Consider the following 25,047-nt stretch of genomic DNA (forward strand, 5'->3'; position numbering starts at 1 on the left):
GTGCACCAGCTTTAGTTGTCCTTTTTCCATTTGCCATTACCAACTGGATGTCATCTCTGATGACAGGCATTTTCTTTAGGGTATGGTCAATCAATTTCTCATTCTAGGCTCCAGATATCTGGGTTAAGGAATTAGTTATCCATGCAAACAAAACATAAAAATGCACTCGGGATTTCCCCTCTTATGAAAAATTCTCAACAACTCAGGGTCTAGCAGTAAGGTTTATATGATTTCCTTCTCTGCTGAATCACTCCTTTTAAACTCATTCTTTTAGTAAATTAATCTCATAGTCAGCTGCCCATGCAGCTAGACGATGAACATATTGGCATTCTTGAAGGCTATGCCAGATGAACACAATCTCTGGTAGATCTTTCCAAACTGGAAATATTTTAAGATAGTTCAGGCTCCAGATTGGGTTTCCTCTCCGAGAACCAGTATAGCAAAGTACCTAGAAAGCTAATCACCAGTTGGTTGATGATTTTGAATTTTTATGGCCAATGTCACCATTATACCAGATGCTTTTTCAGGTGTGAAAATCTGAAACAAATAGAAAGCTTTAGTTTATGAAAGAAATCCTCATATTTGTTCAAAAAATGGAATACCTTTGGAAGGGAGTCAAGTTTCTCAAGCAGACATTAGATGAACACTTATCAAGGGTATCAGAAACAGGATTCATACAATAGTTTTACTAGCTGGCTTTCATGACCCTTGCAGCTCTATAATTCTTTGACTATAAGAAAATGATTCCACCAGTCATTTCACTTCACTGCTAGAAATCTTTAAGATGTACAACTTGAAATTCTAAATAATAACAATCAATGTCATCATCATAGCATATATATATATATATTGTACTGCAAAGTCCTGTGGATAGCTTATATTATTTGTTCTTTCACAATAACCCTGCAAGTTAGTTGCTATTAATAGATTCCATTAACACATGAGAAATCTAAGGCTCACATAGATTAAGTGATTTGTTTAATTACACAATACTTAGTGCTTGAGACAGATTCTAGATTCAAGTCTTCCTCAGTCTATGTCCATTGCTTTATCCATTGGGCCATATACCTACTTCTAATTCTGTGTGTGTTTGTGTATGTGTGTGTGTGTGTGTGTGTGTGTACATGATACATGCTTTAAAGTTTGAATTATTTGTATAGATCATTTTACTTTATTATAATAATAATAGCTATAATAATAATAAATATACAAAATAAATATAATAATAAATAAATAGATAAATAAACAAAAATAATTTGTATAACATTTTAAGTTTTGTGAAGAGATTAACAAATATACTTATTTTATCCTCCTAATCCTGGGAAGTAGGTGCTTTTATTATTCCCAATTTCAGAAAAAGAAATTGAGGCACAGAGAGATTAAGTGATTTGCCTAGATTCATAAAGTTAATATATAGTAAGAACAGATTTGAACCTCAGAACTTCTTGAGCTCAAGTCCCATTCTCTATCCAGATAACCACCCAGTTTTCAAGGCCCACTTTGATTCCTGGGCTGGGCCATGATATCTCTTATGGCAGTTTAAGATTCACTAGTTTGTGAGCTAGATACTACACTTTTTATTTGTCCTATTTTACAAACCAAGAATTTACATTTTGCAAACTAAGATTCAGAGAGAGTTATTAACTAATCCAGTCACACATCAAAGGTAGCATCTGAGCCTAGTTCTTCCAATTCCAGGTCCAAAGTTCTAACCTCTAGTATTATCACTATGCCAATCATACAAGTTGTTTATGTTACCCTTTATCAATAATTTTGTTTTGCTTTGCCTGAAATACAATTTCCAACTCAATGTGTCAACCGCTTTGTTCTTCTTATATGTGAAAATTCAATAGAAAGATTTCATGAGTTGCACCAGAGTGGTAAAGTTAAAATAAGGCAGAGTGGAAGGTTTTCTATCATGGCTCTCAATAGTTTTTAATACCTTAAATATATTATTTATACTATGTTATTTGTCTTAGTCTACCTTAATTTATTCTTGATATACTACTACTAATAATAGCTTTATTATTAATTAATAACTTAATTCAATATTAATTAAACAAGTTATTAGCTTATTCATTATTTAATTATTAAATAGCTAATAATTTTCTGCTTGTTTTTGGTTTTGGTTTTTGCAAGGCAATTGGGGTTAAGTGACTTGCCCAAGGTCACACAGCTAGGTAATTATTACGTGTCTGAGGCCAAATTTTAATTCAGGTTTTCCTGACTCCAGAGTCAGTGCTCTGTCCACTGGGCCACCAGCTCTCCCTCTAATAATAATTTAAAGTATGCAGAGCACTTTTGCATATGTTAATCGATTCTAACTACTCTGTGTATCCCCATTTTATATATGAGGAAATTGGGGATAGGGAAGTTTATATTTCTTGCCTAGGGTCACACAGCTAGCAAATGTCTGAGATGACATTCTAACTCAGATCTTCTGATGCTAAGTCCCTCATTGGTTCTGTATATGAAGGGAAGATATTAGTTCAGAACAATCTTTCAGTTGCCTTACACTTAGAAAATTATTTTTCCACTGAAAGTAAATTTCAAAATCTTTATTTGTGAAAGTAGTAAGCTACTAGAAAAAAATAAGGATATGCAGAGACTGTTTCATGAAACATACCTTGATAGCAGTGGAGTGGAAGAAGTCATTAGGTGTGGAATATTGATTTTGCTTAACTGGCTTGTTACAAAGGATATTTCAATATCAGGGGGATATAATATTAAGAAGTGACTACTGTTTTTTTCAGAAACTTTAATAGAATATTTTAAAAGAAAAAATAAGGTTTGTGAAAGCAGTCTAATTAGCATTTTATGACAATTTATCTCAAATAGTGGCTTTGATATGCAATTTGCTACAAAACTTCTATCCCCCCATCAAACTGTTTGATGGATGGGGAGATTCTTCAAGGAAAATATACTTAGGGGTAGGTCATAATAATGAATTGCTCTTGAGAGAACAGAATTCAAAATTTAATTTGGAATTCACTAAGTGCCTACTGTGTATAGAACTCTAGATTCAGTGCTGCTGTATGAGATTCAACGTATAGATGAGACAAGATCCCTTCAATAAGATCTGCTCACTCTCCTTAATGGATTTCATAGACTAGTAGGTAGATATGATGCCAATCTAGATAAATATATTCAACTATATAATATGAAGATAATGACAACATCCCTACCTTCCACTAGTATGATACTAAAAATAAAAAAGAGTCAATATGACAAGAACTATCATCAGGACATTCCCATGTATTTATATCAATAGGACCACAGTTCAAATCATTGCCAAAAATCTTCAGCATCTATATTTGCTATTTCATACAAGACTCCTTCACTTGTTGTTCTGGGTTGGGTTTTTTTTTAAAGAAAAAATAATGACAAAATCCAGCAATCTCAATTCTGATAAGTTCAGACTAATATTTCCAACATGAGAGTCTATGAAATCAGTACAAAAATTCTCACACAAGCAAAGATCCATGTGTATGGGGGGGAAGCAAAATATCCAATATATTTTTCCTAGTGTGGTGTACTAGCACAAAATGTTCCTTCCTCTTCTAACAGCAATAGTAGTTAAATTGCTAGACGGTCTTCTCCAAAAGTAGTGAATAGATGCTTCAGAACTGAGGTCATCAGGCTGCCACAAATGAATCCGTCATCCAGAGAAAAACACTATTAATTGTATATTTCAGATGGTGAAAAGCAGAGAAATGCACAATGCTTGGAATAATATTTGAATATACAATATTAACAAAATATCCCTCTGATGAATACAGGCTAAGTGTGGCAGTTTCCATGGCAACAAAATCAAGTTTGCAAATTCTACTAGTGGGCAATGATTCTCAATTATGACTTTTGCTAAAAAAAAATGTTTTTTAAGTACAATATCAAATTCAAAAAATATTTTACACATTGTAAATGAAGAATGTATTTGTCTGTGACATTTTATCAATGTGTGTATGGAACTAGAAATAGCATTTCCCAAGAAGACTAAAGACAAGATTTCCCTTGTTTAAAAATATGCATTTAAACGTATTCTAGTCTATTTTATAGTTAATAATTCATGCATAATATATCTTCTAAAGTAAAAAATTTAGTTTTGGAATACCAGATGTAGGATGCTGTTCAGACTGGCATAAAGATTCTCTAAAAATGCTGTCTTCTGTTTCCTTTGCATCTTGTATTTTTTCATCTTTCTTCACCACTGGAGATAAACTTGATCAAGTTTCTAAATGATGCCCATTTTATAACATTTCCTAGGCAATGTTGGTAGGAGATCTGACAATGTCTGATATGGCCTATTCCAGACTAGGTCGTTGTGGTAATGATCTAATCAATATCTAGAAATTGGAGCAGGAAAATGAAAACTTAAGTACATTGAATATCTAAAGCAGAGAAGAATCCTTTACCCCTAACCCCAGGTCTATCCCTAGTACTTAAGAATACTAAGTATCAGCTACTTCCAATGCCCCACTGCTGCTGCTAGGATAGGAATAAGAAGGCAGATGGCCCCACATTTCCAAATTTCACTACTTCAAGTTCCTGAGGAACATTTCAACTAACATTTATTCAGCACTAGTTCTGAGTAGAACCATGTGCAAGGAGCGATTGGATGTACAAAGCTTACCTAAGACACTAATCCTTCCCTCATGGAGATCACACTGCCAAGTAAATGTTATTTAAGCATCTAGAGATGACAAGAATGGAAAGAATGAGAAGGTATAGAGGGAGTGGGATCTACATTTGCATTTATTTTTCACATGTACACATTGTGTGTACCGTCTCTGCCCCCCCCATCCTATGCAATCTTTTTGACAGCAGTGACTAATTTACATTTGTTCTTTGTATTTCCCACTTCCTTACAGGGTGCCTGATACAAAATAGGTGTTGGATAAATAATAAGAGAAGATTGGTATTTTCCAATCCTAATCTCTAGTTGTTCAATTAAAGAATCATAGACCTACAGCAGGGAAGAATCTTGGAGGTCATTGCATCTAAACCCCTTGGTAAGGCCCAAATGAGGTTGAGACTCCTCTAAGGTCACACAGATTCTCACTGACAGAGAAAGGATTTTAACCCATATTCTATCATTCCAAATTCTGCTCTACAATTACAGTACTCTTTCCCCTGTACCAAGTTCCTCCCAAAGGGATTGCGTTGAATTGGAATGGCTCCTCTTTGCAACTATTTACTTATCACTTTAAACAAATCACATAGAATTTGATCAGACTGTATTTCCTGTTAATTTTCACAACACACTATCAAGGAACAGTAGCTCTGGATTCTGAGCTATCATAGGAAATGAACCTCAAGCTAGGCATGAGATCAAAAAGAAGTCTCTGGAGCTGCTGTTCCGGAATGCCTCTCTCGCTCTGAATGGTTTTCCAAGCACAGGCAGGGAGCAGCAAGTCCTTAGGAACTCAGAAGAATCCACTGGACATATAGCACAGAACTACAACTTGTGTGTGAACATTTTCTGAGAAGTAAGAACATCCCTACCATAGAGAACAGTCTGTCCATATGTCTTCTTGGGCACTGCCTGTGAGGAATATTATGAGACTGCTGTGCATACACTGAAATCAGCAAGAGCTAATATTTTCCTATGGAGTGACACCAATAGAGGTTCTTTCCACTTGTACAAGTATGACCGGGAAACAGAGCTGTCCTTGGGTGCATCTGTGAAGAAAGCATCTATTTGTTTTCTGGATTCTTCTATTCCCCTTCCCCATTTTAAACTGACCACCTGGCTTCCAGAGGCCTCAGTGCTGAGTATCCTACCTTGAAATCCTCTTTTCTTTCATCTTATTAGAGTTTGCTGCTTCATTTCCAATTGCCTTATGTCTCTAGAAGGTAAATGAAGATGGTAAACTCATTCCCCAATATGACTGAATGTATTGAGGGCTGCTAAATAACATACCTAACATTTTAATCAAGGATTCTAATGTCTTAACCCAAAAAAATGACTAATATTCATTTCAAGCACTGAGAGATACTAAGATTTAAAAGGCTGATCTCTATTAAATATCTCATAATTTTTCAATTCTCTTCACCAGTACTGCCCCTAATATAGAATGCCTCTTCCAAACAATAGGAAGAATGATCCTTGCCTGTACTCCTCAGTTGCACTTGAAATAATTCTGCATTTTGGTTTTGGAATGCATGCCTATACCTAGATAGTGAAAAACTATCTAGGTCAGAAAACCCAGCTTCAAATACTGGTTCCAAAACTTACTAGATTTTTAACTCTGACCAAAACCTTTATGTCTCAGTTTCTTTATCTATCTCAAGGAACAATGGGAACAGCTATGTGATGCTGTGAATAGAGCACCATTCCTGAAGTCAGGAAGACCTGTGTTAAAATCCAGCCTCAGACACTTAGTAATTACCTAGCTGTGTGACCTTGGGCAAGTCATTCAACTCCATTGTCTGCAAAAAGAAAAGGAACAAACAATGTTTGCATGCAAAATATGGTTTAGTAGATAGATACCTGGTCTCAGAGTTGAGAACTGGATTCAAGTCCAAACTCTGTCACATCTTTTCTATGTGATGCTAAGTATCACTCCAATATGCCTAATGGTAGTCTCCTATTTTACCTCTTTCTGTTAACTAGAAACTAAACTTTTTCTTGGTTTCTACATTGCTCAAAGCTTCCAGGGCTATCAGCCCTCTCTAAATCTGATTCTCTGGAGCAATCCCTGTTCCAACAGGAAAATGGCAGAGTAGATATCGTGTCTACTATATTACTCAGAGCCATGTTAAATCTGCTCTCTTCAAGCTTTGCAGGATTACTTTACTCAAAAAGAACCCCTGGATTACTGACAACTATCAGCATAGCTTGTATCTGCTTGCTATTTCTTAGCAGTAAACAGCTTTGCCACCATGCTGTGCTTACCAGTCCAGTGTGTATCATGTCCTTGTCACACCAGTCTTGCATAAAACAATCACTTTGGATCATGCTGTCATAACCCTGCTCCCTTACCCAAATCAGTTAGGCTAAGCTGTAGAAAAGATGACCTTCATTGGAATGACCAGAATGTCTCCAGAGATTCCATTTTCACAGTATTTTGTATATTATGAATTTGACCATAATGAATCTCAATACATGCTATTTCAAAGGAAAACCAAATTTTAGAGCCAGAAAAGACTTTATAGAACCGCTATTAAACTCATTTTGCAAAGGAGGAAACAAAGTTGTCAAGAAATGACTTGTTCAGTGTCAACTCTCTAAGTACTAGAAATGTTAGAAAGAAAATGGGACCTGTCTAGATACAAGAAATCCTTGGGATAAGACCCAAGTCTACTGACTTACAGTACATGGTTTTATATCATATGACTTACAGTAGAATAACAGGTTAAAATACTACCCTTTTGCTACATTTTTAGCTCCATTCCATTCTCAGTCTCCTCATATTCCCTATTTTTGCTTTCACAGTCAGTCAACAAGCATTTATTAAACATCTACTATGTAATAGGCACTATGCTAAGTCCTGGGAATACAAATAAAGTTCTCAAGGAGCTCACAATATTATGGGAAAGTCCACATGAAAATAGCTACCAAAAAACTATAAACAAGATAAATTGGAGATAATTGATACCAGGAAGTCATTAAAGGGGATTAGAAAGACTTCCTATGGAAGGTGAGATATTATTCAAACTTGAAGGAAATCAGGGAGAATTAAAGATGGGGGGATGGGGAAAAAATCTGCCCCACTTCTCCCTTTCTCCCTGCACAGGAGACTATTAGTGAAATGACTACAGTAGAGAGATGGAGTATCTTGTCAGAAGAACAGCAAGGAGGCCAGAGACGTTAGAATGCAGAGTACATGAGGAGTAGGGAGAAAAATAGTGTATAGGAAGATCAGTATGGGGGAGGGGAGTTTTATGAGCTTTAGATATCAAACAGGAAATTTCATATTTGATCCTGGAGGTGACAGTGAAGCACATTGCAGTTTACTGAGGGGGAGTAAGGGGAGGAGTGTTTGAAAAGGGCAGATCTATGCTTTAGGATGGTCATTCTGACAACTGAGTGGAGAATGGTTCAGAGTGGGGAGAGCTTTGAGACACGGAGACCTAGCCCCCCACCCTAACACAAAACAAATAACTTCCTTGGCCTTGTTACAGGTATGCATTTGCCAGTCTAACAAAAATAGAATCATTAGATGTTCAATAAATGACTTTTGCTTGTTTGTTGATTGAAAGAAGCACTCACTATATATGCCTATTCAGTTCTTAAAAGATATAAAGACAAAAATGAAAATTGTCTTTGCCTCAGTCTTCATATATGGACATATAAATCTTCACCTATAAATTTTAGTCATTAAACAGTTCATCTATTCAACAAGCTTGAAAGCTCTACTGGGTACATAGCAGTTTATTTGGAGTGGGGTAAGAAGAAAGGGTAAGAAGACATGATCCTTGCCAACAAGGAGTTTTTAAACTCAATAATCACTCAAAAAATAATTCTAACCCTTATACTAGTTTAAATTCCACAGATTCTATCACTGTTGAAAAATATAAGCTTACTACCTAGATCTGAGACCTACTTTGGCTTCCTTGAAGGTGTTCCTGCTTGCATATTTATACCTGTATAAGGTAAAGTGACTTGCCCATATTCATAGGTCATAAGCAACAGATCCAGCACTTTAACTCAGTTCCTGTGACCACAGGTTCAATGCCCTTCCTACAATACTACACTACCTAGTTGGACTGGCTGATCTGTGAGGCTCAGTCCAGTCCTAAGGATTTGCATGGTCCTATGTCTCTTTCAACTCTAAGATCCCTTGATCCTATGACTAGCTAACAGAAAAATGCACAAGAAAAGTCATTAAGGGAAAGTATCATTTATGACTGTGGGTGTGTGTTTGTATCAAAATTAGAAAATACCTGCTAAGGATATATTTGCAATCTTACCCTATCACCATCCCTCGCCCTCCTTCCCCTTCCCTTCCCTCAAAAAAACCCTGTCACACAGGGAAATATAGTCCCTTTTCTTCCTTCATCAACAGTAGAGTCTCCCACCTCCTTCTCTCGACTACTGGGTGCAGGAAGGAATCTGAACATTGGATGTTCTCTCCTGGGGTTTCTCTCCTAGCTTGAGTCCTCAGGGAGAGGTACTTTACCATCTGTCCCTCTGGATTGAGAGACAATAAAGTGTGAGCACCAGTACTTTCAGTTTCTTCTTGGTTCCTTGGGGGAACAGTTGAATTTCCTGAGAATAAAGACTAATGAATGACTGCTCTTTGCCAACACTCAATTCACCCCTTGCCATGTTTTGAAGCAATGTGCCTACTTCTCTTCCTTCAACCATTGATTTAATTCCCTTACAAATCTTGAACATCTCTGATGCTTTCACAGTAGCAACCTCTTTGTCTCTAGGATAAGAGAATGTATGCAAATGTGAATTTGTATGTAGAAAAAAATATATGTGTATTTACGACTACACTTAGTTATTTGATTAATATAGGGAACTTCTACTCTAACTATAAAATAGAGCACTCTCCCCCTTAGAATTTTAGAGAGGTTACCAGGGACACTTAGAACTTGTCACCTGCCCAAGGTCAAGCAATGAGAGTCAGTATATGTCATGGCTGGGACTTGAACCCCAATTTTCTTGATTCTTGGGTAAGTTTGACAATCACTATCCTTTGCTGCCTCTCTGAGATAGCATATATATATAATCTTAGAAAACTAGACAAAAGAACACTGTAGTATGACTATTTTCATGGATCAAAGCCTTACCATTTGAACATATCTTAAGCATCCAAGTTCCAGCTCTGCCACTAATGTATAATCTATATAACTCTGGGCAAGCAATTTCACCTTTCTGATCTCAATTTCTTTTTCTACAAAATGAAGGAGTTGAACTAAATGATCTCTAAGGTCCTTTCCAGTCTTAATAGTACTGAAATATCCCTTGTCTCATCACTCACAGAAGTTTCATCTTTCAATGTCCACCTTGAATCTCATCATTCCAGTGAAACTTTCCCTGTTTATGCCAGCCCACAACAGTCTCTCTCTCCTCTTTGTGATACAGTGAAAGGATCATTGACTTTTAAATTACAGAACTGGGTTCAAATTCCAACTTAGCCACTTGTTATTCATGTGGCCTGAAGCAAATTATTTCTCCCCATTAAGTCTCAAAAGTGAATAATAGCCAGAATTGACATGGCAATTTAAACTTTTCCAATCCCTTTATAAATATTATCTCATTTAATCCTCACAACAACCCTGGGGTTAGGTACTATAATAATAATTATTATTATTGTTATTATTATTCTGTAAGACAGACAAGGTAAGTGGTTGGCCCAGGGTCACAGGGCTAGGAAATATCTCTGGGAAAATTTAAACTCCCTCCAGTCTTCCTAAGTTTCTAGTCCAGTACTACCTAGATGCCTAAAGATTTAGCTGATCTCCAAAGTCCCTTGAAACTTAAATTCTGTTTATCATCTGAGCAACTGTAGTTCTTATCTGAATCATGGGGTCTTGATCAAGCATTGCCTTGTTTTTTAATTATTTTTTTCTTCCAGTTATTGCAGGGGTTTGGGTGGGGAAGAGGAGTTTGTTTGTCCTTCTTAGATTGCAAAATAGAGTATGTACTCTATTTGTAAATGTTAAAGGAGATTAAAAAACTCATAGGCATGGGGCAGCTAGGTGGCACAATGGATAGAGCACTTTCCCAGAAGTGAGGAGAACCTGAGTTCAATTGCAGCCTCAGAAACTTGATGTTACCAACCTGTGTGATTCTGGGCAAGTCACTTAATCTCAATTCCCTTGCTGAGATATAAGAAATAAATAACTAAAGAAAAGTCATAGGCACATTAGAGGTTCTTAATAGTGAAATAGAAGTAAAGTAAGGATAACTAAAAGATATAAGAAAGAAGGAAGCCTTAAGCAAAGAGAAAGTTTCATCTTGACTTACCATTTAGTCATAAGGGGAGTTCAAAAGAATCCAATTCTGACTACAAGGAGACTGGATCTGATCAGGGAGAATTAAAGCAAGAAAGGAAGAAGTCATGGAATTAAGGAAAAGGTAATGCAGTGGTTGGATTTAGTCAGTTCGCACCAGTGCAGAAGAACCAATATCTAATTTTATGTTAAGTTCTGCAAACCAGTTGTTAAATTGGCACTTGAAATCAGGGTTCTCTCTAAGGTGGGCACCTGGGCAGTCACACTTATGTGGAAATCCCAAATTTATATTCCTATAGCATTCATCTGTGCAACAGTGCTATCTAAGTACCCATAATTCTTTCCATCCATAGTGAAAAAAAATACTTATTGTAATAGTTATTCATATCCTAAAAGTCATTATGCCTTTGATGAATTACTACATTTTAATTTCCTCTTTTTTGTTACTTCAATAAACAAACATATAATGCAAAGGAAAAAAGTGCTAAGCAACCAGGAGGTGACAAGCTGTCATTTGTTTCTGCTTTGTGCTACACCTAAAATTCCCCCAAGATATTATAAATATCCTGGTGTTCCCTGATAGGTGAATAGGAAGATGGAACTCAATGAATGGTTCCAATAGGAAGCTGAAATACAATGAAGCAATAGAAATATGGATTTCAAGGGTTATTTTATTGTCCATTTCTGAAGTCATGGAAGTAGAAGGAAAAAAGTGTTAGAATAGGTAGAATGGGTTTTGGCTGCATATGTTCCAATTATTGGCTTCCGTGGTCACATAGCTAGTTTTACTTCATAAGGATATGTTTACTTATTTTGAGTAACATAGTATAATCTAGTTTCGTGTACCTCTTTTATTGTTCTTATTTGAGTATTAAATGCATAAAATATTAAACTACCTTTCAATATAACTTTTTATATACTTAAAACGGTCATTAGGGCAGAGAACCAGTTGTTAATTTATCTGAATCCCATCACTGGGATTCAGGTAATGCCTGAATGTACTTCTGGGTGGTTTTCATTATTGTATAGTAAACTATATAAAAAGGTGGCCCAGTGATTTGAGTAGTAAAGAAAGACGAGTTAAAAATTCTGTTTCAGCATTTTGCTGTTATTGTTGAATTCTTTTTCAACTATGTCCAACTCTCTGTGACCTCACTCTGGGTTCTTGCCATAGGTATAAGAGTGGTTTGCCATTTTCTTCTCCAACTCATTTTACAATTGAGAAAACTAAAGCAAATAGGGTTAAGTGACTTACCCAGTTTGACACAGGTATTAAGTACCTAAAGCCAAATTAGCACTCACAAAGAGGAGTCCTCCTGACTCCTGGCCTGTCATTCTAGAGGCTGAGTCACCTAATTATCCCCAAATTTGCCAACTGTAAAACATCTCTCTTCCTCAGTTTATTTATTCTAATCAACACTTGCTTGTTGAGTTATCTATTCATGGGAATATTAAAAGCATCTACCTTATATGACTGTTACAAGAATCAAATGACATAATATTGGTACAAGGTTTTGCAAACCTTTAGCACCACAAGAATGCCAGTTGTTAAGTTTAGACTTTGAGTCAAGTGTGATCCATTTCCTCCTGTGAGTAGAAAAAACTAGGGAGGGAGATGGAAATGGGGGTGACCCTCTACCTGATGCTTACTTATATCAAAAAGCATCCTAGCTGTTTTGGGTCCCAGGCCAAACCTGTAAAAAATAGAGGAGAGTGAACAGGCTCTCCATCCCTTTCTCCCCAAATGTAAACAGTTTACACTTCTAGATTCTCTGCCTCTGCTGCTTGTTTGACTAGAAGATTCGTCCTCATCCAATTAAGAAAAAATAACCCATTATATTCTTCAATGCTACTATGTACTGACTTTGCACCTCCAAGTTTTGACCTCTGGGATTTCCACTGGGGATGGGGGGGGGGGGTCTGTTGTCACTGTGCTAGAGAGAGACTGGGGACGTAAAGGCTTACCATCTGGTTGGATGCTGCTGGGGTTGAGACTTCTCTGGCTCAGCTGCTTATGGACACTATGTCACAAAGATAAAGCCAAGCCAAGGGTGGACATGCTGAGGTAGCTAAGGACTAAGCAGTTACTTCAGATTTCTCTAAGGGCAGAGAGAAATCCAGTTTGTCACCCTTGTGGGTAGAGCTTCCCTTGGTATTTGTTCAGTGTTCCCTATGGAGCTGGTATAAAGCAGCTTTGGCCACGAGGTGGCAATGCTGCTCATGAATTCCATCAAAGAGATTATTTCTTCAAATGCCAAACCTGTTTTTTGGACTTGGTACCTTCTCTACCCCCTTATTATCTTACACTTAGAGAATAAGTATCTCAAAAAACATTAACACTTTACTAAATTTATGTTATCCTATTTGGGGGAGAAGAACTACAGGGCTGCTCACTGCCTGAAATCCCGATATTTTTGTTTTGTTTTGTTTTTTCCTCCATGGAGCTATTAATTTAGGGGAATTGACAAAACCTACTCTTGTCCATGTGCTGGTTGAGTTTTCTTGAGCTTAGCTCACTTTCTTGTGTTTGTTTTGCTTTTGCCTTTGTTTAGTCTTGTTTTATAGGTGGGGGGAAGGGGATAGTGAGCAGACTAAAAGAAAATCAAAACAGTCAAGAAATATTTCTAGAAATGGCAACAAATAAAAATTTAATTCAAGGTTTATTTTAGGAGGAGGAAGAAGATATGAGTTCCATTCCACTTTCAGTTAATTGTGCAATTTTTGCCATGTCTTTATTTCCTGTAAAAAAGAAGAGGTTGGTCTAAATATTTTAATATAGATGGTATCCTAAGATCCTTTTCATTCTGTCATTTTGTGTTCTCTGTTCTAAATTCTCTTCCAACTCTGACAATCCATATCCTGTGATTTATTTTCTTACCTACCAACTAACAGCAGCCACTGCGTCTTTCACTATGACTAGAGAAGCCTCATCCTTCACTTCTAGAGGAAGCATGAACCAATGCTTCAATTGCAATGAGGCAGTTAGGGACCTATGGATCCAAGATAAAAATGTCTTTTTTTCCTGGCTACTAACATTTTATGTACCTCATAATTATTTAAAAGACTCCATTAGCAAATAATCAAATAATTATATATCAGACTCTAACTGCAAACCTTAAAAATGCATAAATTTTAGCATTTTTTTTTTACTTTTACATCTACAATCTCGTTGTTTGTTGTGGTTGGTATCAATGATGGTGGTGGTGGTAGTGGTGGGTGGTGGTTATTGGCATTGTTGTTCAAACTTATCCAAAACTTCATGATCCCATTTAGGCTTTTATTCTAAAGATATTTTAATTTATTCTTATTTCTTTTCTTGGGGTTGGGGGGAAGGAGAAGGGAAGATAACTGTGTTGTGATTTCAAAAGTAGAGTGAATTTCTGGATGAAGAAATTTCCCTTACATACCAGCACATTCTCTGCATTTTTTTTAGAGAGTTCTCTGAGGTCTGAGAAAGTTAAATGACTTACACAGAGTAACACAGTCAAAATTCTGTAGAGGGAAGACTTGAAATCTATTGTTTCTGTTTCCAAAACCAGCTCATCTTCCATTATACTTTGCTGCCTCTTTTCCTCAATATTTTCTAAATCAGAATCTATCTATTCATCTTTCATATAGCCAGTTTTTTAACAATAAAAACATGTGACTGAAGTCACCTGGGGAGTTATCAGTAAACAAAAGTGTTATTGTTTTTATTTTTATCATTTTTTATGTTATTTTCAATTCAAGCCACTCAGCAAGTATCTATAAGCATATAAGATAAACCATTTACTTTGTAGGTTCTGGGACCACTGAGTTCAAAATAAAAATAATCCCTGCCCTCAAGAATGTTATATTCTATTGAAATAATACAACAATTTAAAAATTATTTTAAAAATCAATTCAAAATAAGGAGTGAGGGAATGGTAGGGGGGAAGCTTAATTATTAACTACACTTAGGAAGACAAAAAGGGCTTGTGTAGGAGGTAGAGTTCCAATGAAGATAAAGTTGCAACCACCCTTTTTTTTCCTTCAGAAAAGAATGGGGAGAAATCACAGCATGTCATTCTTGTTTTCCTATTGAGAGGTGGGAGGTTACAAATGGAGAAATGCATTAATTCTGAAAGAAACTTGTGTAAATGAACTCCCCCGGAATTGGTTCAAATAAGTGATTACCTGTAAGAGGATCTGGTCTATCATTATTTTTTTAGGAACAGCAACCAGCAGTGACCCAGTGAAAGTCAAGATAAAATAGGTTCTCTCCTAGCATGGGAAGTTAACCAACAAGAACTTTGTAACTCCAGATAATAAAAGACAAACCTCACAGTGAGACACCTCATTTCTCCATTCAGGGAATTAAAATGGTTGGGGTAAAAGTTACCTTGTCTCAGTCTTCTACATTTATACCTCTGTCACACTTTGAGAAGAATGAATACTGAGTAAGGTGAGGTTGTAAAACTTGGAGAATCTAATTAGAATGATAAATTTATATTGAAAAAGACAAGTTTAGGAGCAGCTAGGTGGCGCAGTGGATAAAACACTGGCCTTGGAGTCAGGAGTACCTGGGTTCAAATCCGGTCTCAGACACTTAATAATTACCTAGCTGTGTGGCCTTGGGCAAGCCACTCAACCCCGTTTGCCTTGCAAAAACCTAAAAAAAAAAAAAAAAAAAAAAAGACAAATTTAAAAGTAAGATCTAATAATAATTCTAGGATGGCCTATAAAGTAATGAGATGAATTTTCTCAGAATCTACATTATTATTCTACAAGCATAAAGCATACCATTAATATAAATTATTAATGAGGGGAACCCTTCTTTGATCATGGGTCATTTCTTGAATGCCCTACTATGAGTAATTACTCTGTGCTTTGGAAGGGCTATAGGACTTAGAAACAACCTAGGTGAAAATTCTGGATCTGCCAATTATTTCCTGTGTGACTTGATTTTCACTTTCAACTCTATAGGTATCATTTGATAATACCTCATCTTATGGCACCACATGAAATCAAGTTTGTAAAGTAGTTTATTGAGCTTAAAGCACAATACAAATGTGATGCTTATTATTAAGTGCTATGATATGCAAGAGCCTGAGTTAAACATTAGTTATACAAAAATAAAATTGTGATATTTTATCTCAAAGAGCTTCCATTCAAATGGAAAGAGGACAGCATACAACACATACCAAAGTAAATAAAGTTGAAGAATATACCAAGTTATATACAGTAATTTTAGGGAGAAGGGGAGTAGAAGAGTGATAGCAATTGGAAGCAGGGCTCAGGAAGGGCTTTGGCCAGCATGAGTGTAGATTAGTATAGTGAGGCACATATGCACTATGCAAAAGCTTGGAGGTGGGAAATAAAATTTCATGTAATAAGAACTGTGAGTAAAGGCACTTAAACCAGAAGAAAGAAAATAAAGGGAGGATTCTTAAGGATCTACTATGTGACAAATATTATACTAATCAATTTACAAATAAATGTTAAAAATCCAATAAATTTAAGCAGCTGCAAAAGGAATCCAGATTGAACTGAAGTGTTGCAAAGATTACCAGCTACTTTGTCCATTAATTATGCTTGACTTTTGTTTCAAGGAATAGTTCAAGGTGGGAAAGGGCTATTAAGAGGTGACTGCAATGTAAAGAAAAAAAGGTATCAATAAATAATTTTATTAAAAAGAAAAAAAATTAAATTATGATTCAGTGATGCTGCATCTCCAAAAAGGTTAGGAATCAGGGCTCTAGGGACTCTCTGTGTCAAATCTATTTGAACTTCTCAGTACAAGAACAGCTGGAAAACAAGGTAAATTAAAATTCTGCCAAGCACACACAAGTACTGAAACAGTAGACGTACTATCCAAGGTCACACAATAAGTCTGTAGCAAGGAAAGTGAGAGCTAGACCCTTAGATTTTTCTCCCAATTCTAAAAATTAAACAAACCAATATTCATTATGTATCTACCAAATGGAAAGAATGTGCCCCAAGTAATCTTCAATCTGGTATAATGAAAAGTATATTCAACTTGAAATCAGAGGACCCAAGTTGATCTGGGTTTTATATATATTCTGTGAATACTCAATCAATTAACTTCTCTGACATATTTGCATTATTTGTCTTGAGAAATTAGAAGAAGCAGGGAGTAGATAGGAGCATGGGACCTTGAGGGGGAAGGTGTGGATGGGTCTGGCTTCCAACATTTACTAGACTTGTAACATTAGACAATCACTTCACTACACTGACTTCATGTCTCCTTGATCTTAGAATGGAAGTAATAGTTGTCATACCCTCTTGACAAGGTTGTTGGAAAGCTTGAGGAAAAGAATGAACTTTGTAAACCTTAATATTTGAAATTCTCCAAGTGTCAAATAAATTCCATCTACTGCACTAATTTAGTCCCAGAGTAAGCAGGAGAGGCAGAGAGGCATTGTAGTCAGAGAACTGGTCTTGGGAGTCAGGAAGATCTAGTGTCAAAACTATGGGATCCTGGTTAAATCACTGTACCATGCAATTCTCAAAGACTATAAGTTGCAATCCTATCGCTGATGTGTTTTGATATAGTTTCATCACTAAAGAAATTTGTTTGCATATTATCTCATGCCTTAGATTAAAAACTCCTCAAGGGCAAGAACTGATTTTTGCCTCTTTTTTGTATCCCCATACATAGCACAATGCATTAATAAATTTAATTTATTCATTAACTGATTAACAAGGGGATTGCACAAAATAAAAGAATGCTGGTCTTAGAATTAAAATCCATAGATTTGAGTTCTATTTCAAACTTCCTAGACATATTTCATCATCTGTACAATGAAGGACATCAATAAATCTCAATAGGTAATGGAGGAAAGTATCGTGTAAACCTGAGTGCTCTAGAAATAAGAACTATCATTATAATAATGTTATAATAATGACATACTTTTATCTCATTTGATCCTCATGAAACTCATTTGAGGTAGCAAACAAAATTATGAAACTGGCTTTTTTTAAGAGAGAGGTATCAAGACTAGGATTTCATTGGTAAAGGAAACAATCCACCCTGCAAACCTACTGTACTATAAATTTATAGCAAAAACAATTCCTAGACCACTGAGAAGTTAGATGACTTGCTTACAGTCACACAATTAGGTAGACTGTGATCTCATATCTCATTGTTACTATAGTTGGCCAGATTTCTACTTTGTCATGCTGACTCCTATATCAAATTTTAAAATATGACTATTTGACAATGATAATAATGATAGTATCTAGCATTTATTATAGTTTGTAAAGTGCTTTACAAATATTATCTCAATTGATCCTCACAACAACCCTAGAAGGTAAGTTATTACCCCCCCAACTTTCAAATAAGGAAACTGAGGCTGAGAGGTTAAATAGTTTGCCCCAAATCAAAAGATTAATAATTATGAAAGCCAGTAATCCAATCCATAAATTTAGACTCATAGTCCAGGGTTCTTTCCCCTACAGCACCCTGCCTTGTTCATACTGGAGATAGTCTATAAGCTGATACCAATAAGAATTAAATAAACTTGTTAGATATCAAGGAGAGATAAAGAATAAAAACATAGAAGAAAAGACAGTTAAAAGGGAAAAGGAAGCAGGAGAAGAAAGGATAGAACTCTTTTTAAAAAGGCAGCAATCATTAGGAACACGAGATTTTTTGGTTTTTGACATGTAGTTCATAGTTACTGAAAGCGAACTAGAGAAAAAGAATTGACTTAGAATCACAGCTTTGATGGAAGGCTTTGTGCTCCGCATCCTAATCCACACTGATCTGGATTCTTAAAAAAATAAACATACTTGAAGGCAGATTACAATATGAGAAATTGGTATGATCTTAAAAGGAATTTCTTTCTGCTTATTTGTCTTCAACCTACAATATCTGTCTAGCAGAGACATGGCAGAAATATCACTCGCAAAGTCTAAACTCACTGGCAGGTCTTGCTGCAGCAAAGGATATTAAAGAGGGTGACTTCTATCAGCTACTCTCAATAAGCTTTATCAGGGCATGAGACAAAATCAATCTACTCTAAGAAACTTTCTCTGATTAAATTAGATCAATGCAGCACTTCATGGCTATCTTGATACATGCAATTTACTTCCCCCCACCTCCCAATGCCTTCCCCCTCCCCCCAGGAAAATCGATACATTATAATTAAATGACAGATCATATTATCCTTTAGATTCATTAAGTATCCTTCTGTTTGTGCTTCTATTATCCAAACTAATCATTTGACAATAACATAATTTGATTATCTGAAATATTGATTCAGGTAAATTCCATGGAATTAAAGAAAAGATATAAAATTTACTGGTGCTTACAAAAAAGGTAAATATTATATTCTACCTTTGGGCATATAAGAGCAAAATTCCTTAACTTAAAAAAATAAAGCTGAAACCAAAGTGTAAACAGAACTATAATGTATAATTTAGTGTTTGTTTTCCCACATTCTGGATATTTTCTTTAGCATTTTATATATTTAATTAATGGGCATAAATCCATCTTTTAATACAATATTAAATTGATTATACATTGAGACAATATTGTCATTTATATTTTCACTTAACCTTTTTCCCCATTGGACAATTATTTTTTTTGAGTCAGTTATGTGGAACAAACCTTTTACTCCAGAGATAGGCAACACATTTTATATTCTTCACAATCTAAGTAGGGTGTAAGGTCATGTTCAGATTGGTTTTTATACCCACTCCATCTCCTATATTACCCTTCCCTCATTCACTAGAAAGGGAAAAGAAGATAACAGGTATGATAGACTATGGTTATTTGCATTTGGTCCTCATCATGCTGGAAAGATAACTTTCTTTGTGAGTATATCAATTTACACAGCATTATTAGGCAGGCAAGTAGTGAAGTGAATATTCCTGGATCTAGAGTCAGGAAGTCAAAACTGGACTTAGATACTTACTAACTGGGTGATACTAGGGAATCCTTAAACTCTATTTGCCTCACTTTCTTCAGCTATAAAATGGAGATTATAATAGCAACTATTTCCCAGGGTTTTTGTGAGGATCAAGTGAGATAATTGCAATGCATAGAGCACAGTGCTTGGTACATACTAAGAGCTCTGTAATTCCAGTTATTATTATTATTATTATTATTACTATTATTATAAGTATTATTATAAATATTTATATACATATCATGAGTTATTATTCTAAGTATTATTATCATATACTACTATTATAGCAACAGCAGCAGCAGCAGCAGCAGTAGTAGTAGTAGTAGTAGTAGTAGTAGTAGTAGTAGTAGTAGTAGTAGTAATAGTAGTATATATATTTTCATATATACTTTAGGAAAATATTCTTAAAATTAAAGGCCTCTTCTGATGGCTCATTGTGGTATGGACATAAGCCTAGTTCTCAAAGACTATGCTAATAGCAGAAAATACCTCAGGTCCCACCAAGATACGAAAGTTTTGACTATGGGTCAAGACAATGTCCTTGAATTTGAGAGACTTGGGTTAGAAAGATTATTTAATGGAAGATAGTATCAATGACCTTTGATATTAAGTTGAGATGGAAAGGAGAAGGATGCAAGTACAGGTGATAATGGATAAATTAAAAAATGTAGTTCAGTGCAATTTTTAAATCAGAAATACTATCATTTAGGATCATCTGAGTATATCAAGGAAAATAGAAAAAAGAGATAGAGGGAGGTATACTGTGACAAAGAAGAAGAGGGAGAAAAAGAGGAGGAGGAGGAGGAGGAGGAGGAGGAAGAAGAAGAAGAAGAAGAAGAAGAAGAAGAAGAAGAAGAAGAAGAAGAAGAAAGGAGGAGGATGTGCATCAATGCACTTTCCTGCTGATGGGAGAGGGGTGGGAAGGGAGGGTGGAGGGAAATTTGTAACTTGGAAATATGCATGTGCATATCGCTAAAAATAAATAAATTTTTAAAAATAAAATAAAAAAGATGTTCTTGTGGAAAACATAGGCTGGATGAAAGGATAATTAGAAGGAATTGAAAGAAATTGATTATCCTGACTCAGAGGAAAAACATTAGTGGCTTGATTTCTACTAGGAAAAAGGTCTCTTTGGGTACCCCAGGATCTTTTCATGGTCCTGCTTTCAGATTTTCATCAGTGACTAAGACCAAAGCATAGATGACTTGTTTATCAAATTTGCAGGTGACACAAAGTTGAAGGGACAGATAACTCACTGGATGGCAGAGACAAGATCCAGAGACTTTGAAAACCAGGTCATCAGTCTGAATCTAGCATCATGAATGAATTTATATTCTAATCCATGGGTTCAAAAGTGATTTTAAAAGTATAAGAAAAGGGAGACATATTTAGATAGCAGTATTTATGAAAAAGATCTAAGGATTTCAGTGGACTGAAACTCAATCTGAGTCAACAAAGTTTCATGACAGTCAAAAGAAAATAAAAAGGAATATGATCCTGGACTAAATTAAGAGGGGCAGAAATCAAGTCATGCCACAATTGGAATATGTGGTATGTTGAAATATCTATGGTATGTTGGGATGGATGTTAATACACTGGAGAACATCCAAACAAAGGCAAAAAGAAAGAAAAGTTGGGGCAGCTAGGTGGCACAATGAATAGAGCATCAGCCCTGAAGTCAGGAGAACCTGAGTTCAAAATCTGGTCTCAGACACTTGATACGTACCCAGTTGTGTGACTGTGGACAAGTCACTAAACTTTATAAAATTTTGAGAGAGAGAGAGAGAGAGAGAGAGAGAGAGAGAGAGAGAGAGAGAGAAATGTCTCAAGTCCATGCCATATGGTTATATATGTAAAAGGGAACATTTGAGGAGAGTGTGATAGACAGCTTTAAGTATTTAAAGGGCTTTCATGTGGAAGAATTAGACCTATTCTGCTTGATCCTAGAGGCAACACCAAGAGCAAATAGATTGAGTTTGGTAATTTAGAACTTCCTAACAAAAGTCAAAGTGCAATGGGCCACATCTGTTCAATGGTAGAATCAAAGTTTCCCTTTAACAGATGTTCATAGTGACTGTTTCAGTGAATCTCCTTTGTAGATACCTTTGGATGCTTCTGAAAACATGTTACATTTGTATTTTTTATCTCAGTGCAGTTTTATTGACCAAAGAAAAATCCCAAATGGTGTCACCAAGAGTTAGATAACAATAACAATAATAACAACAAAAACTACTTGACATTTAAATCCATTAAATCTGACTCTATCTTAGTTTTTCATGGTTATTAGATATTTCTCACCTACATATACTTTTTTTATCTAATTAGGCTGTCTTCCTTATTGTTCCTCACATCTTACACTCCATCTCCCATCTCTAACTCTTAGCCTTCCATGACAGGAATTCCTTTGTGTCTTCAAAGTGCAGCTAAAATCTATCTTTCTACATGAGGCCTTTTCTCAGATCCCCCAACTTATTATGTCTCATCTACCAATTTTTCTTGTATCTATTTTGAACATATTTTCTATATATCCAGGAATGTTCATGTTTAATTAACCTCTGAAAATGTACTAAAAAATTTTAAATTTAATCAGCATTATTACACTGTTGGTGGAGCTGTGAACTCATCCAACCATTCTGGAGAGCTATTTGGAACTATGCCCAAAGGGCAACAAAAATACCCTTTGACCCAGCAATACCACTACTGGGTCTATACCCTGAAGAGATGATGAAAAAGGGTAAAAACACTACTTGTACAAAAATATTTATAGCAGCCCTGTTTGTGGTGGCAAAGAATTGGAAATCAAGTAAATGTCCTTCAATTGGGGAATGGCTTAGGAAACTGTGGTTTGTGTATGTCATGGAACACTATTGTTCTATTAGAAACAAGGAGGGACGGGAATTCAGGGAAGCCTGGGGGGATTTGCATGAACTGATGCTGAGTGAGATGAGCAGAACAAGAAAAACACTGTACATTCTAACAGCAACATGGGAGTGATGTTCAACCTCGAAGGACTCGCTCATTCCATCTGTGCAACAATCAGGAAGAATTTTGGGCTGTCTGCAATGGAGAGTGACATCTATATCCAGATAAGGAACTGTGGAATTTGAACAAAGTTCAAGGACTATTCCCTTTAATTTAGGAAAAAAACCCAGATATCTTATAGTGAGATCTTGTCACCTCTTAGACTTCTCTTCTTTAAGGATATGATTTCTCTCTCATCACACCCAATTTGGATCAAGGTACAACATGGAAACAAAGTAAAGACTGACAGAGTGCTTTCTGTGGGGGGGGGGGGGAAGCAAGATAGAGGGAAAATTGTAAAACTCAAATAATATCTTTAATGAAAATTAATTTTAAAAAATTTGATCAGCATTAACATTTTTCTCTAGGTGGTGCAGTGGATAGAGCACCAGCCCTGGAGTCAGGAGGACCTGAGTTCAAATCCAGCCTCAGACACTTTATCATTACCTAGCTGTGTGGCCTTGGGCAAGTCACTTAACCCCACTGCCTTGCAAAAAACAATTTTATCTATCACTTTAGGATTAAAAATAAAAAAATAAAAAATAAAAAACCAAGTTTTTATTTGTAGCATTTGCTAATTTCAAAGGTATAAATGCTCATACTGGAAGTTTAACTATTGGATCTTGCAAGCCAGTGGCACGAACTGTAAATATATATATATATGTTCATTTTTTTTTCTTATGGAATTTCCTTAAGGGAAGGGGCTATTTCATTTTTTGGTTTTGTATCTACACTATCTATCACAAAGCCTAGAATATAGACACTACTTAATAAATCTATTTTAATTGATTTATAAGACTTTCTATAACTTAAAATATTATTCCTTCAAAAGATAGAATCTACTATTTTTCTTCCACAAATATGTTTTCATTTTTAGCAGTTATTACTCAATTATCCAAAACCTGATGTCATTAGTTTATGTAATCTCAACAACTTGGACACAGTGCTCACTATTTAGTATAGCTTTCTGAATAATTCCTGGCAAACAGGTCAATGCTTAATAAATGGTCACTGATTGACTGGAGAGAACTGTTGTGTTTTAAAAGATTATTAACTTATGGACACCTGGTAGTAAGCCTCTCCAAATCTAAGTGGCTATTTCTCACATGACAAGTATATAGCTCATCACTGGACAGGTACTCAAAATGTTTCGAGGTTGGCAGAACCTGTCAGAGCTTGGAACTCTATCTTTCTACCCCACTGGCATAGAATTTGAAAACCATTTTGACATTCTGTTGATATAATCTTTGAATAGCCAGGGACACTTTCAAACCATAATGAGATACCAGATCTGAATATCAATGGAGAATGTTGACACATGACAGTATTAAACTATTAACAAAAGTTTTAAGTATATAAATAAGAATTAAGTATGAAAAGTACATAAATATATGAATAAGTTTTAAGTATATAAAGTAAAATTAATAATGTATTATTTGAAATATAAATTTAACCTTATAAAATTTGTCAAAATTTACAAAATTCCTTTTAAGGGGATTTGGGTTTTTTTCAGTAGTTTATGAAGAAAAATATAGCATTCTTGCATTTCTATGAAATTGTATGGCAAAGACATCTTGGAATGAGAAAACCTGAGTTTGTCTCTGCTCTGTCTTTACTACTTTAATGATGTTAAACTTTAATTTCCTTACCTATAAAATGAAAGACTTAAGGATCTCTAAGATCTCTTCCAATTCCAAATGAATGAAATTCTAATTACTCCATCATTTAATAAGCATTTGGGTTTCTTTCTGGGAGCTGGGGATGCAAAGGCAAAGGCAAACCATTCCCTGTTAATGAATTTATGGAAGAATGACCATCATATGAATTCTTAAAAGAGGTTGGTACAGTGATAAGTATTGAACTGGGACTCAAAAAACCTGTGTTATTGTTCTGGTACATTCAGATGAATTACCTTCATATATCAATAGGTTATCAACATAGATACAGTTCTGGACTCAAAGTCAAGAGAATGAGACAGTAAATTGCTATGTGAAACTTAATTTCTCTCTGCCTCATTTTCCTCATCTGTAAAATGAGAGTAATAATTGTACCTACTTTCTAGATATGTTGTAAGGATAAAATAAAATAAAATATATAAAGGTTTTTGAAAACTACCTAAAATGCTATTTATTATTATTATTAATAATAATAATATCATTTTGATATAGAAAAATAATTTAGAAAGAAAAAGGTATTAATTAACTAAAGTACTCATTAATTTGGG

The sequence above is a fragment of the Macrotis lagotis genome, chromosome 1, assembly GCF_037893015.1.
Source record: "Macrotis lagotis isolate mMagLag1 chromosome 1, bilby.v1.9.chrom.fasta, whole genome shotgun sequence".
Lineage (NCBI taxonomy): Eukaryota > Metazoa > Chordata > Mammalia > Peramelemorphia > Peramelidae > Macrotis > Macrotis lagotis.